Source organism: Equus przewalskii, chromosome 3 (assembly GCF_037783145.1).
Source record: "Equus przewalskii isolate Varuska chromosome 3, EquPr2, whole genome shotgun sequence".
NCBI classification, from domain to species: Eukaryota; Metazoa; Chordata; class Mammalia; order Perissodactyla; family Equidae; genus Equus; species Equus przewalskii.
Genome location: NC_091833.1, coordinates 56,564,887 through 56,585,609, shown reverse-complemented (window position 1 = coordinate 56,585,609; position 20,723 = coordinate 56,564,887). Strand labels below are relative to the sequence as shown.

The following is a 20,723-nucleotide window of genomic DNA, read 5'->3' as shown; positions in this document are numbered from 1 at the left end:
GCTATGAATCTCTTCTGGGTGCAACACACCTGCTTTTTCTGGCCAGAAGCAAATGGGAATCGGCTACAATAACTGAATCGTAATCCCTCCTTCTCAGCCAGATGGGGCTGTTTTAAGACCACTGAGAACAACTACCCCAAGGTCTGTAATTCTTCCCATTAGAATTGTCCTCTTTCTTTCAAATTTCAGGCTAAGTGGATGATTCACATTTGCCTTATTTTAAACTAACGTGTAAACAGGGAAGACAGTTCTCATAAGCAAAATGTGAGACTGGAAGAAAAAAATAATAATTAATCTGCTCTGCATTGCTCCCTCTTATAACCAAATCTGTTCTTGTGTATTGGTTCAATTAGGTAAATCTGATTATTTGAGTAGCATGGTCCTATTTACAGGGATTGGTTTGGCATGACCATGATTCATGTTTTAAGTGCTACAAATACTAAAGAGTGAGGCACGCTCATAATACAAACAACAACTTAAAAATGCTTATTATTTTGCTCCGGCAGAACATTTTCTAACCAACAGCTTCCAATCACACTTTATTGTGAGCGGTGTCAAAAACACTTACTGCCCAAGCACAGATCTGTGTTTCCTTTGCCACAGACAATAAATCTTTAGTGTCTTCTCCTGATACGCATCACTCCACCTGCTCTCCAGAGGCAGTGTATGTCTCTCTTGCCTTCCCCCTCACTTAACAAGGTCACTTTTGAGTGATGGTACAACTTATTGCAAAAACGTACAGGCACGCACAATAATTATTATCTACTGTTAAGTGTCTTGTCCACAAATATTACAAAACTCTAAAAAAGGTTGCATTCCAAATGTAACATAATATATTCATAAACATAATATCACAAATATAGATTTGAATAAGCCCATCTAAAAACATATTTCTGTCCTCTCTACTCATTATTGTTATAAAATTATACTTTATTCAGAAGGTACATATTTGAGAAACTAATTTTAGCTTCCGAGAAATCTCCTTTTCATTCAGTAATAATCTGAGAACCAAAGGAAATAAATTGCTAGTTGACTGCATTCACCTCTAGCTTGCAAAACCAAAGCATCTTCTCAAGTAATGGAAAAACACTGGAAAAATACGGAAAGTAGAAAATTCTTTTTATCCTAATTAGCCTTTCTCAATCAGGTTCCATGAGTGCGTTAAGACCTTTGGAGTCATCTATTGCATGTGATAAACTAACTTCTCACCCAAGCCTTAAACTAGTTGTGTAGCACCCCTAGGAGAATGAGAAAATAGTCCCTTAAATTACTCTCTTCTGTGATTCAGATAAAACCCTGTTGAAAAATTCTGTTTAAAAAAAAAGGATTCAGGGACTGGCCCCGTGGCCGAGTGGTTAAGTTCTCGAGCTCCGCTGCAGGGGGACCAGTGTTTCGTTGGTTCGAATCCTGGGCGCGGACATGGCACTGCTCATCAAACCACGCTGAGGCAGCATCCCACATACCACAACTAGAAGGACCCACAATGAAGAATATACAACTATGTACTGGAGGGCTTTGGGGAGAAAAAGGAAAAAAATAAAAATCTTTAAAAAAAAAAGGGATTCAGAGAGGCTATATAACTTGCTCAAGGCCAGTCAGCTGGTAAATTCAAAAGCTGATATGTGAACCTAGATTTTTGACAATTAAGCTGGGGTAAATCACATAATGAATACAAGGCATGTGTTATTCCAAATTTCAGGCATGACTTATTTTGTTTTCTTAAAGTGTCAAATTAAGATACACAGAAGCTCAGTAGCACATTTTAGATTAACCCTCCTAAGTAAAATAAACCATAACAGATGCCTATGAGCAGAGACTTAAGCAAAACAAAGATAATACAAGTCTAAAAAAAGTCACAATCTTCACTCTCTGGGACAAAAGAATTTCTAAACCTATTCAATAAATATGCAACAACATTATGATGACTTAAAATCACGGTGGAGGTGTCTTTCATTTCAGTAATTTAGTGAATCCCTTGTGTCTCCCTCCCTCAAAGTAAATGAAAGAAAGGAAGGCAGGTAGGCAGGAAGGAAAAAAGAAAGAAGAAAGGGAAATTGTCCTTGGAAGTAACTCAGATCTTTAAATTAAACCAAAGTTTTTAATATAGGCATTATAATAGCCTCTGTACACGATTTATACCCTTTGGATTTGGTCATCATCCTTTCTTTGAGTCAGCACTACTATTCCCTTCTCTGATTTCTATTTTACCTCTCCAGTATTTTTAGCCGGATGAATAGAGACCCTAAAACCATTGGCCATGCTTTATACTCATAAAATATTATCCCTTAGTTAATGTCTGGCTATTATTTAAAAACTAAGGAGATGAATCCTTTCAATATGAGTGACAGAAAGAAAATGCCTCAATGTAGGTAGAAAATGTGTTTGAATATTGTGAGTAAAAAGGAAAGACAGGACACAGGTACACACAGGATGAGAACACAGGAGCTAACATGGGTTTGGTCCATTATCACATGACACTTACATGTCTGGGATGACTAAGAGCTGTTTGTTAAATAGAGGATGACAGGTAGTAATTATTCTAATGCAGTACATTGTACACTAAACAAGGATGGCTGGGATAAAGTGCCAAATGCAGGTCATTAATGATGACGAGGGCTAGATTCAGATGCAGCAGCTGTCATCATCCCAGGTGGGGGACCAGACTGCCATAATCCTTAGCTCTGTGCAAGTCTTACTGGGAAAGTGCAGGCCAATACAGCAAGTTAAAATTTATAAATAATAATAATTTTATACAGAAACATAGACATAAAAGATCCTCAATGCCCCAAGAATTTACTCATTGGTAGATTGTATCTTTACACGTTACTAACTCCAGCATAATGTAAGTGAAGTCTTTGGTGTCACCAAATTGCTTAATCTTTACCACTTACCAGCTGTTTGACCTTTGTTAACCTCCTACATGCATAGTACGGAACCTACTTTTTATGAGGATTACATTAAAAAAAATCAATGTAAGATAGCTAGCACATAGAAGGTATGAGATAAATTTTAGATATCTCCTAAGCCACTGAACAAGTTGGTCAAATCGTGACTAAAATTGCTTTGTTAGTGAACATGTGTCATTCTTACAAAGTTTTGCTGAAAACACATCAATTTACAAATACTGTAATTTATAAATTATGGTGTAATATTTTACAAATAAGGCATACAACTGATGACTATATTCAAAATTTTATGATTAGGAAAGGACCAAAACAGCTTTGCACCAGTACTATTCTCTTTATATGTGCACGATTCCAACTAAGTCTAGAAAACTTCCATTTTGAAAAAATTCCCACTCAATATTCATTGTTTTGTTCAGGATGTGTTCACATTCTTTTTAACTAAACAGTCATCCTGACTCTTTGTTGGATCATCAATCTTGGAAACAGTAGAGAAAACAGCCAAAAATTCCTTTATCACATCTTTCATTCATACTCTTTCTCTAGTGTATTTAAGACTTCAGTAGTTACTATTTGTACCATTCCTTTAAAAACATCAAATATTATCATTCACATCCTTCTTTAACACTTCTTCTTCTTCAGATACAATGGTTCACAAGAACCTGAAGATCCTCATCTCTCAGTCATTACCCTTGTTGATTTATGAAACTCCCACTGCTTTAAAAGAAAAAAGGCCACATTTCCAGTAGCTACAAATCTTTATCTCTTGAAGAAATTAAGCTGCTGAAAATAGCTGGAGCAAGTTAACAGCCTCAGAATTTTACAAACCAAAGCTACCATTTCTTCTTTCTTCTCCCTCCTTCCTCCATTCTCTCTGCCATCCACTCTCCTTTGTGCATTATTCAAATACTTTAGTTTTTGTATATTTCATGCTTTCAAAAATGGCAAAAAGTTGGAAAACAAGAATATTATGCCAAGGAGAGGTCAGGATGCTATTTCTAACTAAAAAAAAATTAAAACAGATGCTGCTTTTGACCCATAAGAGAGAAAATATCTGATATTAAAATAGGACAAGACTAACCCTCAATTTTTTAAATACTCCCACAGTTTCAGTTGTCTAAGGAGCCTCTCCAGTCTCCATGTCCAGGTCTCATTTTTCCCCCAAACCCAATATTTCTAACTTCCTACTGAGCCTATCCAATTTTTTTTCAGGTTCAATCCTCCTGGCACCATCCTCAGGTGCTCCTCGCTCTCTCTCTCCTCCCTGCCACACATCTAATTCCATTTAGTCATCAAGTCCTGTTAGGGGCCCCTTTTCAACTCATATTTCCCATTTGGATGGAATCCCATTGTCCTTTGCCCTCCCGGGGCTCCTCACCAGGTGGTTCTTGCATTAGCCCAGCCTTCTTCTGTTCTTTCCTTCAATCTATCCAAGAGCTTATTGCTTGTCACCAAGCTAATACCTTTTAAAAAATGTTTTCGTGAGGTCCCAATACAAAACTAGAAAACAAAATTCAATAAAATATTTTTGTCTGATGGGGCAAAAGTTTAAAAACTTGAGACACAGTGCAGTAAATATATGCTGGATATTGATAGCTAAGTGTTAGTCTAATATACTAGACCCTCCAGAACTAGATACGACGTAGATTTAATCCTTATTATTTCCCACATGTAGTTTGGAAGTTGCTAAAGAAAATAGCTGAGTCATTGTCCTGGAACAAATGTGAACTTTCCTGCCTTCTCTTACCTGTACAAATCCTTCAAAGTTAACTCAAAATCTTTCTTCCTCTGTAAATTGTCATTTTACCTTCTAGTCTGAAGTGTTCTTCCCTGATAACTCAAATAGCAATTTATTTCTAGACCACTCATTTGGAAATTAATTAGGCAACACTTTTGCAAAATCTCATTACTGCCTTGAATTGGTATTTAAATATTTCATTATTTTATTTTCTTTATGTGTATTCTGGTCCTTTGAGTAGATTATAAACTTATTGAGGACTATGTACTAAATATTTTAGGGTCTCAAAGACTGCTTAAAAAGAATGGGTGCTCAAGAAAAAATGATTTATTTTTATGCCTCTCACATCCTAAATCTAGTTCATTCTTTTAAACTATCAACTGTTTGATGCTGATTTATAATCATGTATATATATATTTTATACCATTTCTTGCCTTCTAATACTTATTACAGATTTTCTGTAGTACATTTGTGTAGGTATTACTAAGAATTAATATAAAGCAAAAATATTATTTTAATTCTTACAAATACAGTATTTATCAATAGCAACACTATCACAGATTTCAAGGCCAGACAATGGTAGAAAATTGGATTAGGAATTAGAATGCATCTAGATTGTACAATTGGCTTTATTTTTTGTTTTTATTTTTTAATTGAATTTTGCTTGCTCTGCTTTGCATTATAATTTATGAGGCTTTCGTTTATCCCCTGTTCCAACTAGATCATAAATTCCTAGCAGGTAGGAACTATCTAGTCATCGTTAAATTTTTTTAAAGTTTATTTCTCTGAATTAAGAGTCTATTAACAAGATTATAGTTCATTTTCCTCTCACTCTCATTTTACTGAAAAATGTTTTAACAAAAAATTTAGAAAAGACAAGTCAGAAATGTGTTTAAATGCTTGTTTTCCAACACACCAAAAAGGAAAATTCTAGCATTAGTAATTTTAAAGTTCAAATAGATATTCACCTACAATCTTAGACCATATAATTTCATTAATACCACAAATTATTCCAATGTTTCCCTTGTTTCCTATTCCTGAGATTTCAGAAACAGGACAATAAATGTTCATAAATGATTAGAGAAACTGTTTAACAAGCCTTAAAATATAATTTATACGCCTTCAGTAACATAAATTGTCTTATCATTATTCTTAATTTTCATACTAGTATTTTTACATGAGAGGGAGTATACAAAATGATACTGAAGGAATAAGGGAGACATGATCTCTCACAGTTTGGTAAAAGGTATTTTCTCAGCAGAATAACAACCATAAGGTCAGCATGCCACGACATGAAAGTCTTTCAAGATGCCTCATCAAAATAACAGGATCAAAGACAGCTCTCAAACCCTGGCCTCCCCGTGGGACACGCGAGGACCACGTACGCTGCCGGCCCCCGCGCCCGCGGCAGGCAGATGGGAGCGGAAGCCACCCTTCAGAGGTTCAACCTTCACTTCCCACTACTGACATGCTAGAGATTTGTCTTAAAAGTAAAGGCTGGCAACCTGTTTGCCTCAATTTTCACCAATGTACCAGAAGAGTCACTTTAAAAACCATTTCAGTGGGGTTTTTTTTTTTTTAAAGATTTTATTTTTTCCTTTTTCTCCCCAAAGCCCCCCGGTACATAGTTGTGTATTCTTCGTTGTGGGTTCCTCTAGTTGTGGCATGTGGGACGCTGCCTCAGCGTGGTCTGACGAGCAGTGCCATGTCCGCGCCCAGGATTCGAACTGACGAAACACTGGGCCGCCAGCAGCGGAGCACGCGAACTTAACCACTGGGCCACGGGGCCAGCCCCTCAGTGGGTTTTTTTTAGGATTAATTTTGGGCACACTATTTGCAGCTAGATGGAGGGATAAATTTGACAAGTGGAATCAGTTGCTCCATAGATCAAAATGAGAGCTGAAGCAAGAGAGGAGGATAGGGGAAACAAACAGTAAATTCAAAGTAAATTAATAAATTTAACTGAAGTTGAAAATGATGAAATATTATGAAAACTAGATTTTAAGAGGGATTATAAATTATATGACTGTACAACAGTATCCTAAACTAAAAGCTATCGCTTTTCTATAGTGAACGAGTTTCGAAAGGAAGCACATTTGGAAAATATAATCTGGGATTGTGTCATAATCTTAGCCTCCAGATGGAACCCTTCTTTTTAGTTTCATTTTACAGATTAGAAAGAACAATTTTAAAAGTTTAATATTAAGAGTAACCTGTTGATTTATTTTCTACCACTAATTATCTATTATTCCTTTTTTTAAAGGAAAATATATGTTTTATAATAGTTCCTAAGCCTTGGCCCCTGTATAGTATCTGTAGATGTCAAAAGATAAATCCACAAGTAATTTTCTGACCCCAATATTCACAAGAATGTGATTGATTAAAATATTTAACATTTATGTTTCGGATATCTTATATTTAAATAGTCACTAGTGATTCCTATGATATTCAAATCATTTGCTAATAATTCCCATTTCTATGCTGGCCTTTTCAACTTAATTTCCTTGTTATAATTTTCTCCATTCAACACATGGGCCTATAAATTACAACTAAAACACTGAATTCTAAACTGCAGTGCATTTTCTGTATAACTGGCCAATTAATTTTGAAATATACATTAAAGCAGAATGTAAATGGTAAACTAAATTTTCTAATAACCTATTTAAAGTTCGAACAAAAGTAATACCACTCATTCACCACCTACATGCATGACTCTGGCAACTTCCCTGAACTTTCTGAGCCTCAGGTTCCTTATCCACAAAATGGGGATAAAAGTACTTTGCAGTGAGTTGTTTTGAGACTTAGAGTAACATAAGTAATGTCACTAGTACAGAGCCTGGCACATAGCTGCTGCTCTAAAGATTATGCTGGCTTTTGTTATTGATGATATTAATAATGATGGTAATGCACTCCAACTTCTAAGGAACTATATCCTAAATTTTTTAGTTAAATATATTCTTGCTACCAACTGGTATATTTCTATCTACTTTTTTCTATACATCAATTTTATTTACACAGCTGTAATAAAAGTCTGTGTGGAATTTAAAAAAAAGTATATTCTTCAAGTTTTGACTTTCTATGCTGGCTATCACAGTTTTAGACCTTGACACTGTCCCAACATCACTGTAATTATCTAAGGTATATGTTACATTGGAGCCTTTCCTGATTTTTTATCTTGTCCTGTTTTAAAAATGAAGTTAAATGTCGCTATGTTTCCATGTCTTTAGATCCCTGTATTTCCCAATAACATGTTACTATTTCTGTCCACATTGTATTCGTATTGAAATATTTCTGATATACATTTGAGATGATAAAGGTCCAAGAATTTGTGATTAAAATAATATTAATTCAGGATTTTTCTATTTATAAATAATATATAAAATACACTTTTATCTAACTCATCAAGAGTAAGATAATTCTAATATAAGAATAAAATTATGATCAAGCTGTTGTCCTTAGAGGTTTATGTTAAAAGCATTCAAAAGCTAGAGGTCACCACAAGTGTTATTTGTCATCTAGTTAGCTAAAGGGAAAAAGACCACTTAATAACAGGAGTGTATTTAGCTGATTTAAATCAAAGTTATTGATTTTCATTTAACATTTGTCCTCTATTGTTAGCCCAAGTTGGAAAATCAATTTCACAATGACCCAACGAGAGAAGAGTTCCATGTAGCTATAGATATTTAATGACAGGAACACATTAGTATTTCACTCCTTGTGATAGTATTAAATAAAATAAACTTCGTGTTTAAATTACTTTGCAGTTGTGACACAAGGCAGCAAATTGCAACATATCAAAATGACAATGGAGATAACCTAAGATTACACATTAATACCTTCTCTTTTTTTGAAAGAAAAGCAGCAGGAAAGATACATCTTATAAAGAGAGAAAACTGGCATAAAATTTATATATGCTGCTCTATTAAACTTGTATCCTCTTTAACTTTCTTCCATATGCAGTTGTTTTCAACTTATTTACAGCATAATAGTAGCAAAATATCCACTATGGATCTAGAATTATAGTATCATTATAGTTATGCAAACATGTTTCAGAATATTGAGGAACATATGCCATTTTTTAATTCTTATAGTAACTTGTAAAATGTTTATATGTATTTATTAATTATTGCTGTCCTCATGAAATGTCTAATTACTAAAGAGTATGAATTAATTTAAACAAATTTGTAAACAATGGACCAAACTTTCTACCTACATAAATTCTTTCACTCATCAAAGATTGTTAAAGCCCATTGTCTGAGAGGCAACACACAAGTTCCTGGGGACACCCTGGTGACCATAACAGGAGCAGGCCCATCTTCATAGAGCTGGCTTGGTTGGAACTAGATAAAAAGACAAAATTGCTAGAATTCAAATCTTTGTGATCACTGATTTCTCTATATACAATTGAGAAAAACAAGGAGCAGAGAGATGAGGAAACTTGTGCCAGGTTTCACGCTAACCAATCACAGTAGAGAGATGCCGAGTCTCCTGACTCCCATTGTAGTGATCTTACCAGTATACCACCAAGGGCTCTAGGAATTGCTGTAATTTTGCCTTCCTCCCATAACTTACCTCCCCAACTCCCAGTCTCTTGCTCCAGCCTAGAAAACTACTTGTAATTCCTGGAATATGCAAAATATTTCACCCCCTTGTGCCTGTGAACATGCTCTTCCTTCTGGGGCATAGAATTGAAGTGGAGGTGGAAGCTGAAGCATACGAAGGGGTTGAACTACACAACTTCTAAGGTCCTTTATAATGCAAAAGTTTCTTACTCCATGTAGCTTATGAACTTTCTGTGGAATTTATTGCCACTTCTAAACATTATTTTATTTATAGATGCACAAAAATTAAATGTACATTATATATATATGTACACATACCTAATCAAGTCATATGCATGCATTCTGAATACATGCTAATTTATCGATATAGATATAGATATAAAATTGATAATCTCAACAACAGGAGAATCAGATTCAAAACTGAAGTTCTAAAAGTATTTCCCTACCTGTATGATAGCATTAATTCAGTTATTGACTGAACAGAGAGAAGAATAAAGTATGGCACTGTAAAACAACAGCATGGGATAATGGAGCACTCACTGAACTGGAAATAAAAAAATACCCTGAGTTTGAATCTAGGCTCTCTTCCTTTTCAGCAATGTAACCTTGGGAAATTCACTAAATACCTCTGTCTCGTATTCTTCATCTGTAAAACGGGACTAATGTGACCCCTAACTCTTAGCACCGTTAAGAGTTGAACTTACCTATCGAACACACCTAAGACATAGCAGGTGTTCAATGACTGTTAGCTCAACTTGAGCTCCAAATCTTACCAATGAAAAAAAGTGTTCCCTCTTTCCTGATATTATGAGTGCCCTCAATGACTACAATGCCCTGTCACTCCCATCAGACACATAAATACCCTTCCATACACATAGGCACCTATGAACAAACACATGCATTCGTGCACATCTGTGTTGCAAGCCTGAGCTTCAGTTATCTATCTAAATATTCCTAAAAAGAAGGAAGACCCCTAACAAATCAAGAAAAATATCTGAAGCCACGAATCTCTGGCTTCTTTTAGCTAATGAACTAAGTTGGTGTTCAAAAAAAAGATGGCATTTCTATTGAAAAAAAGTGCTATTTTATTCAAGAAACCACTTGACCATTCAACAATCCATCAGATCCAATTTTTATGTGATTCTTTTTGTGACTCATGATGAAAGACTATTATATAGAAAGATAAAAACATTGATACAGGGCAGAGCTATACAGAAAAACAGATACTATCTCCAATCCTGTCACAAATTTATTTGAGAAACTTCCAAGAGCCCAATTCTAATTTCATTTGATCATGTTACTGCCCAGCTCCCAAACGTTACTGGATCTCCACTCTCTATAAAAGAAAATCTAATCTCTTGACACCTGCAGATTTTTGCATTGTCCCTCCAATAATTAGTTACTGTGTGCAAAAATACATAGGTGAATAAAATAAATAAATACTATTTCATTTTCATGTTTTTTCCCATTTACATTTAAAGCTAATCATAAAAGGGAGAAAACATTGCTGTTTTCTCAGCAGAAACATATATCTCATATATACAGAAGAAATATATCTCAAAGCCAAACTTGTGATTTTAAATTTGTAGACAGTAAGATTTCCTCTGGAAGAATTGCAAGTCATTTTTCCATAGACAAAATACTCACAATTAATACAGTTAGTTGCAATTTCACATTGAAAAGTATCACAGAATAATCACATAGATTTAATAGTGGAGGGAGATTTACCTGACCGACATGAATGGAACAGCCACAGAGGGAGGAAAAAAAGACAGACTTTAAGAAAAGGTTGCTTAGTCATTTCAAGGTTCAATTTGTTTAATTCCAAATGATTAGGGCTGCAATGGTGGAATATGCAACCTTGCAAACATACAATTTGTAGTTTATTACTTAAATAAACACTTCATTCTCCTATTACCTGCAAGTTTTTCAGAGGAGTAATCTCTCCTTCCCATTCTTCTTTTTCCTTTTTCTTCCCTTCTTGTCCCCTTTCTGCCCCGATTGTCCCTCCTTCTATTTCAGCCCATAATCTGACATTTCCCCTTCAGTGAAGTATTTTGTATGCTGGTAAACACGAAAGTAATATTATTCAGGTTTACTGCTGTTGCTATACCTAGGGATTTTATTTGGATTTATTGTTACTTGTCTATAATTCCTAACAGCCCTACAGTAACTGTCAAAAAGTGAAGGCCTGAATACTAACTCAGGGAAATGTTTGAAAGACGTACATGAAAATATTTATGTAAGATACACACACATACTCTTCTCTCCCTCCTAAACCTCTTATCTTATAAAAGAGCATCTGATGCCAAAGCATGAACGGTGTATTAAGGGCTTAACTTCAGTATTAACATCTCAGATTTAAAACTCTTGGCAATTAATTAAGATTAATGACAGAAGTCATCCCCTTTTCCCCATTGTAACACTTCCCATCTCTTCAATTCCCCACTCCATCAACCCTTCCGTGCTCATTTCAGGCTGTGAAAACCCAGGTCCTGAAACTTTGATCCTGTTATCTGTTGCCTTTTGTATCTGAGATTAACAAAGTAGACATTAGCAAATTTACAACCAACAGCTCAGACAGCTGCCCTACTTTAAGCAGTTAATGGAAAAGGAACTAATCTAGTTAAGAGCATAGGACTAGTTCATAAATCTGGATTCAGAAGACAGATAAAGCCGTCACACTTCTAGAGGAAGGAACTGAATTCAATCGTCAGCCCTCTTCTCCCTGTTTGTTGAGAAGAGCCAGCATTTCTGTAAACCAGACTAATGAGGCACTCAGAGCCAGCATAAGCCACATACAGGCATGCGCAGAAGGTGGTTATGCAAGAGAATTAATAAAAATTACAAGGCTTCACCTATTCAGAATTCAAGCTAAGGGAAAATGATTGTGTCATGCTTTTATAACTCAGAAAATGTTTAATAGATTTAATTATAAATTAAAAATTAATCACCATCCAAAAATGATAAATCTTAGCTCCATATAAATAACATTTTTACGTACCACCATCCTCAGTCATATCTTTATAAGAAATAATTCAAATTTGTCAAATTTCAGAATCACTTTTAGGTCGTAATTTTCTAAGTAGCTTAGTGTCAGGGAAGAGCCACGAAGGTAAAATCACAAGTCATGGTAACAAAAACTTTTAAATTCTACAAAGTCAAAAAGATGTATCTTAAGAATCACCAGAGGCTAATGTGTATATTCCTCAATAGCTCATTTTTATTTTTAATCAATTATCATAAAACTAAGAGGGACATTAATAGGCACAATTTTGTTCACTAAATATCTTTTGCACATTATAGGGAAGTACTGTGATTTGTTGGCATGGCACATAGTACCCAGGATTAGAAAGTGAAAGTCTGCACCCTGCTCATGCAGCTGTGGGAACCGTGAGGTCTCCTGGGCTCGAGCTTAGACACAGCAGGTGAAGGGTAGAGAGAACAACTGAGAGAAAAGTTATACGACTAAAATTTGGGGGCCATACACGGAGAACGTGGGATAAGTCCAATTAAACACAGATAATGTGGTGACAATAGGCCACCCAAGAGGAAAACTCACGCAAGCTTTCAGAGACAGGCCAGCAGAATTGAGGAAGGAGGAGAGAATTGTCTACAAATGATGAAAGCAAAGCAGTGAAAGTCTATGTGAAAAAAAGTCTCCAAGAAAAGTGAGATGGGAAGAAAACATACAATCAAAGGTTAAACCTTTAAGAAATCATTCATGTAAGGAAACACCTGTAGTAGAAAATTTATTGTAAGCAGGAAACAGTGTTTGATTAAAAAGAGAACTGTTAGAAATCTCTAATTTTGATTCAAATCAAAATATGCATAGCACTGGACAAGATTATGAAAAATATATATAATATGTATTATTTTCAGTATACTAACCTCCTTGCTAAGAATCATTATGGGAATATAAAGTTTAGGAAACACAAGCATCTTTTTCCCACATTTTCCAAGTGAAAAGAGCTCTCTAAAGAGAGAGATATGAGGTATATCAGAGAATAAGATGATTCTGAAATGGGAGTTTGTAAAAACTATCCCAACTGCGTTAATTTAAAAAAAAAGAAACCATAAGGAGAAAAAATGAGAAATTTCTTGTAACCTTTTGAAATAAAAAGTCAATTTTTAATCCAAAGTCAGACAAATAAAATAGTAAACAAATGAATGTCCACTGGTATTCTTAAACATAATTCTTGCAAGGTTTGAAAGTAAATAACTTTTATTTTATACCTCAAAGTTTCATCAGTTTCAAATTTCTCAAATGTTAGAGGCTGCAATTTGACTGAGTAGAATTAATGGGAAATATAATTAGATCCTGTGAAGCAATTTTAAAGAGGATTTACTCAGAGCTTATAAGTATATACTATAAAAATCTTAGAGTTTCATTTAGAAATAAAAAAGGAAATGAAAGATATTTAGCAAAAAAAAAGGGCCTTTATTTCCCTTAAAAGAATATATTTGTATAATGTGTCAATATAAATTCATTTTTAAGAATAAGGGGGCAATAAAAGCTTACTATTCAAGCCCATTTCCTTAACTGAGTTATAAAGGTTTCCTTAAACTAAACTTATACATGGGGTTCTGGTAGACATAAAGGCACCATCATAATGTACCTTGTTAAAATAATAAACTGTCTAAAAGAAATACACTTATTCCCCCTTGGACTGGGTCCTTTGAGCTCTAACCGAAAACTGAATATTTAACATATGCAGAAAAATATATATTTTTGTACATTGGAAATTATAAAGTGATTTACTTAAATAAGTATATATTTAATCCTCTGTAACTAAAAATACAGACTATACATAAAGTATTCAAAGATAGAAGAAAAAAGGTTAAAAACTGTATCTGTGCTGATATTTTTGCTCCTAATTGTATGATTTAAATTGATGTCCTCAAAATGCTCTACATCAAAGCTGTTTATTGAGACTAAGAAAATAACGCTCAGCCCTGGTCAACCAATATTAACTCTTGCTATTTTTTAAGTATTCTTTCAGTGTGCCCAAGCCCACTGATGATGAATAAAAAAGTTTACTTCTAAAATCAGTGCGTTAATTTGAGAAGAGGAAATTACACAAATAATTTGTCTCGATTATCAAAAGGTTGCTGATCAATTATAATCAAGAAATATCTCTACCTAAACTTACAATTTAATACATAAAATGCATATGATGCCACTAAATATAAATTACATTTGGATGGGGGGACAAAACAATTAAATATCCAAGTTCTATTTATATTTTCTCTGGAAAAAATTAATATTTGGTAATTTAAATGATTAAATGTCACATATTCTGTATTTCACTTTACGGAACCAAAGTGAGTCAACACTTGCCAACTTATATACATAATTAAGAGATAGTTTTATTTAAGCTAAGAAATGGTATCAAAAAAGCACTCTATTTCATGAATTTATTTTCCACTATAACGGACATTGGCTGATGATATACACTGAGAAAACATGTTCTACAGGAATACACATACATTTATATTTATAGTAAACATAGCATACACACACACACATCTATACCTATACACACACTCACAAATCAGTCAGCAGGATTGTAGTAATAATGGCATGTTCATGACATGTGTGTTCTAGTAAAAATTTATCTTCCAAATATGTACAAACCAAAGTTAATTGCTTCTACTAATTTAAATTGGATATTTAAGGTATTTTAAGGCTGCCCTGAAATATGAAGACAAGAGATACTAAGAAGGAAAGGTACTAGTAATGACACAAAGAGTAACGGGAAAGTCTAGTGGTACTCTTTCCCAGTGATGTCACATGGTAATTGGCCTAAAGGATCACGTAAAATTTCAGATCTTGCAGAAATAAAACGTAAGGAATCAATTTTCAGTTTTAAAACATATTGATATTTTTCTCTAAAGTATTAAAAAAAGGAAAGATTTGAAGGGACCATGTGCATTTTGTGTACAATAGGACTGACTTGATTAGGCTAAAATAAAGGGTTTTCTTACAGTTCTTAAAATTTATTCTAAACTCTGGCTATATGACACAAAAGATCAATATGGAATCTAAAAATTAAGTTTAAGAATGCAGTCATTAGCAGCATAATGCTAAGCACTAAAAACGTTTGAAATCTCGAATCATTTAAGTGACAGTTTCAATCTGCTCAGAAACACCCACAGTGGTTTACATTTTGCAAATGCGATAGGGAACTTAAAGGCAGCGTGGCACAAAATCTCTGCTATCAAGATGCTTCTCCAGTCCGGAGATGGAGTGGTTTAATAGTGAAGATGACTTGAAAGCATAAGGGAGTTCAGAGCGATCCTTGGGAGGGTTAGAATCTTTGAAGAGGCCGCCATTGAAGAAGGTGAGGCCAGTTTGTTTTGAGCATGAGAACTGAGAAGCAGGACTGGCAGAGGAGTGAGCATAAATCCAGAACTAGAGATGTGAACCGGAGTTCTAGCCTGAATCATGTGCCACTGAGGCTTCTCTGGTGCCTTTGAAATGAACCTATGTTCTCAGATTTTTTTAAAGATGGGAGAACTGGCATTGAATTCTATCAGAATAGACTTTATTTCAAAAAAAAATGAAAATTATATCTGCACAATTAACAAAAGTCTTCTCAACATAAATTTAACTTAATTTGGAACTCACTATGCACTTATGTTGCTTACTTCACCACTGACTGATGAAAACGTTGCCACACACTAGCATCTCTCCCCAGGCCATTGCTCCCTCCCTACTCCCATTCAGAAGGATGCCTTAAAGAAGGTACCCTTCCTTTATCTCACAGTAGTCCTACAGACACTTCCTCAGGGTAGGGAGCCTAAATTTTATTAATGATAATAGTTTACATTACTCTGGACTATTATTTTACCATGCCCTGGAGCTTTACTTGTTAGGCTAATATTGTAACCAATTCTATTATGTCACACATATGTGATTGCGCGCACAATTAGGTTTTTGTAATATTTCTAGTGAAAATTATTCACATTCCTGAATTTTTTTTCTGGCTGAATCTAGGTGGTAGAGGGGGAGCCCGCTCAAAAGAGGAAAATGTTAAAGGAACGTGTAATTCTTACTTTCGACTTAAAATTTTATTTTTAACATCCAACTGCAGGTACTGACGCCTTTATAAATACGAAGAAAATTGAAGTCAATGCAATTTTCTAAATTTTGTTTTACTAAAAAAAATCACATTCATCTGGGAAAAAAATGTAATTCCATTTCACCTCCATGTAACAAGAAGCCCTATGATAAAAGTTTAAAAACAAATAGTAGATGTACTTCACGGGTGTTACCAACCCCAGGATTCTTCTATTGCAGAATACAAATTTATGTCTGCTCACTGGTGAAGGAGGGATCGCGGTCTGAAGGTTAACATAACCTCGGTTACAGCCAAGAAGCTCCTCGGAGATTTAATTGGTTTGTGGAACAACTCCAAAACTTGCGCTGCGCTTTCTTCTTTCTTTGTCTTTCTGCTTCTCTAACTCACTCTTTTCAAATAAAAAGAACGCATGGTAATGCATCATTTATAAATTACCTTGTTATTGCAAAAACAAAACACTTCTTTGAAAACCAAACAAACTCCTGCTGCGGACTCCAGCCCGTTTGATGGCGGCCCTTCAAAAGGGTCCACGGCTTAGCGGAGGTTGTTTATGTGGAGACTTCGATCTGTACCTGCTGTCCCCTGTCACTCCCTGGAAACTTGGCGGCAGATGTTGCAGCGTTAAGTTGTCTCTGAAGTGGCTTTCTGTCCTTGTCTCCCCACCGCAACGGAGTCAAACTGCATTAAATCTCTTTATTTGTGCCTAAGGCAAGTTTGGGAGCGCAGCTGTGTCCACCCCCACTCCTACCTTTGGTGTTTCAGGCCTCCAGGCAGCGAGCGTGAGACCAAAACGCTTCTGCCGCTCTCAACTACCTCCGCTGACAATCCGGCCGCTCGCCGCGGCCTGGGGAGGCCGCTGCCGCTGCTGCAAACAGATGTCGGCGACAACCTGCTAGCTTACACCTGGACGCGCGGCCCTCACCTCGCGCGCCGCGCGCTGAAACATTCATGACTCGGAGGAGTTGCGGCCGCCATCAAAGCCCGCGGCCCCGCCGCCTCGGCAGGGGCTGGGGCGCGGGAGGCAGCGCGAGCCGGCGCGGAGCGAGAGTTCTCGCGCCGCTTTGATACTCTATGCCTGAACTTCAATTACTTGAGCCAGGCTTTCAACTCAGCTGTGAATTCTTCCGCAAATGAGCCCAGTGCGGCCTCGGAGCCGTAAAAGGAGAGCGTTTGGCTTGAAAGTCAGCGTGATGGGACTTGCGGAGTAACAACGTGCGTGACTCTGGGCTTAGTTCTACGTACGCTGATTTGTTTACTAGACTCTCAAGAGGAAGAATCTGCAGTAAACAATTTATAAATAAATGACAAGATTGTTTTCCGAGGTAGAAAACACGCCTTTGAGTAGGCAGAGGTTCTGTTATTTTGGAACCATCAGCCACAACCTGAAAACAATTCTGTTTTATTCTCTTAAGCAGCATAAAGTTTGTTTTGCCTTTAAAAAAGGAAAAAGAGAGGACTATTGCTTCCTTTAATATTCACAAATGAGAAGGTATTCTCATTTGTCGACATTCTTGACAATATAAAACAAACTGCATCCATGTCCAATGATTAGAAAATTTTTCCAAAAGTCTTCTAAGTTCTACAATGTACAAATTCCTTTACACACACACACACACACAAACACACAAACCTCCTATACCAGTATATAAATACTTCAGATCAACAGTAAGAGCACACAAGCCTTTGCAAGCACAGGAAAATAAAATTATTTGCAAAATTTATTCACCAATTTATGTTGATAAAGTTTCTTTTTAAAAGAATTGGCCTTGAATAATTAATAACATTTGTTCCAATGAATTATTTGGTATGCAGAGACAAACCTTTTCAGGGGGAATCAGTGTATGTCACCTAAGCTGATACAAATTTACAAATTTCCTAATATTTAATGGGAAAATTTAATGAGAAAAACAGATTTATGATATCCAAGTGGTAAACAGTTTCAAAGGACAATGAATATCTACTGTATATATAGTGCACACATATATGAAATCTGTGCTGAGTAGTCTGAGTAGTTTCAGTTCAGTGTTTAACTGAATTTAATCAAGTACTGATTGGTTTCAGGGGAGAAGGCTGAAGACCTAGGTTACCCTTTGTTATGCGGTGGAGCCCAATCACAGGTGAAGGAGGTTATCTAACGCTCTCAAAAGAACCCCAAGACTAATTTTCTTATCCAATGATTATGCCCCGGCTTGCCAAGAAAATTCAACACAAAGACTAGCCAGACAAGTGGAGGACACTGCCACTTGGTCATCTCAGTCTCCTAAATTTAAAATTTTCTCTACTCCATGGAATCCTATGAGACAAACCATGTCTATCTAAACTAAATTGGTGAAAACCATAGATTTCAGGCAGTTTAATTTTTGAGGGCTTAAATAACTAGCCCGAATAAGTAGAGGTAATGGTGAGCCATGGTCTTCTTCTCATGCACAGATAAAGCATTACCACAGCAAATCATCCTATTCTACCATCACGCATGAAAATCAGTTGTGCCAAATATGCTCGGAATCCCTTATTCTCTTCTGCCTCTTCCTCATTTTCTTACTGGGTAAATTACTTTGTTTATCAAATAAAGATACTCTAAGACAAGTACTAGAATTTAAGAAATATTGTGTGTTCTTTTTCTTATAAAATTTGTAGGATGTTAGAGTGTCAGTACAGATTATGCCACTGCACCATGCAAACATGGTTTTATTTAAACATATAATTAAATATTACTTTTTTGGACAATAATATTTGATATATTTCAGTAATTTTAAAGCCTTCTAAATAAAATCCACCAAATATTTACTATGATTAAGTGTCCTATGATTGGTGCAGATTCTTTTGGGCACAAGTATCACAGAGTCACATGGTTGGCCTTGTCAATAACGATATCTACTGTTCTCGTGAGAATAAGAATAGAGCAATTAAGAGGCTTCCTTCAGGAGAAGAAGCCAAAGAGAAAATTAGTGTAGCATATAAGAAATGCATAAACTAGTATAAGAAATTAGAAAACCTGAAAGTGAAAGGAGATAAATGTGTTTGAGACGAAACAAAGAGAAAAAAATAAGACGATGGACAGATGGAAGGAAGGAAGGAATTGGTGAAGGAAGGATGGAAGTAAAGCATTCTAGAGACCAGGCAACCAAAACAGTATGATGACTTCCTAAAACATAATGTAAACATATAACAAATGCCCGGACTCATCAGTTGTGCTAATAATGTACAGAACACCAATTCTGCTAAAGTGTTGGAATGATTCTTGCTGTGTAATTCTATCACTTAATCTCTGAAAAAATACAGGTTATAGTTAAGTATATGTGTGGGATGGGACGTGTATATTGGAATTAATTCTATCAAATGAAGAGGACCTGGTTGATGATGTGGAGTTAACAGAAACTCATATTCTTAATAATCTTTGTGAAACATGAAAAATGGGGAGATGGGAAATAAGAAAGGGAGGAGGACAAAGATTTCCCAAGTTATCTAAAGGAAAAAAGTTATATGCTGATAACTATAAACTTGACATGAAATCCCAGTCCAAAAAATAATATTATAAAGGATCACTAGCAAGAAACAGAAGCAAAAGGGCAAATCATGCTAAGCTTACCTGATTTCCATGATCAAATAATTTTGCGTCATTGGTTTGGTTGGTTGGGGGAATACGTAAATATACATTAGAACTTAAATTCAGCCAATTATTTAACAAAATTTATTAATTATCCTTGTGAATAAGACGTAAACTGAGTATGTACTAAGGGTGGGTTGCTAGGTTTACCATATTAATGTCAATTAACTGTGGAGTGTCAACCTGTGGGGAAAAGCTCTCATGGAGTAGTACCATATTGAGGTTTTGACAGTGGCTTGAAGTAAGTGACAAAAATTTGCAGCTGACAAAATGTTGGAAGCAGTAAAGCTATCAAGAATAGGTATTATGAAGAAAGAGTAAGTCAGACTGTGTCAGGCACACATATAATCATAATATAGATTTGTTGGGAAAACAAATCAATTAATTGAACCAACAATTGATGTTTACTAAGCTTAAAGTCCTGAATTTAAATAAAAACAAATAAAAATCATAAAGAGCATACATAGGTGAAGAGTGGAAAATGGAGTTTTAGTTAACACACAATAAAGTTCTACTGTTTTATTTATATCTTTGAAATACAAAATCTTTGAAAACTGAAAGTTTTATGCTAAGTTTGTGACCAAACATTGTCATTTGGAAGCAAAACCTGACCTGAACTAACTTGAGACTATTTATAGTCTACCCACTTGTAGAATTAATATTTCTGTAGGAAAATGTCTCAATAATGTGATCAGGAGATGCTGCTTTATACAATATCTGATATATGGACTATATATGTAGTCGTAAAATCTGAAAAATTCTGAATTTTGAAACAATTTAACCTCAAGAGTTAGAATAAAAGGCTTTAGGACTATATTAGACAAAAGT

At 35.3% G+C, this 20,723-nt stretch overlaps 1 protein-coding gene across 2 annotated transcripts in view; it reads right to left on the bottom strand.

Annotated features, from left to right (window-relative positions):
* The window catches only part of ANTXR2 (ANTXR cell adhesion molecule 2), a 138,811-nt gene that overhangs the window by 33,755 nt on the left and 84,333 nt on the right, over window positions 1–20,723 (bottom strand). The gene's annotated exons all lie outside the window — the stretch shown is intronic.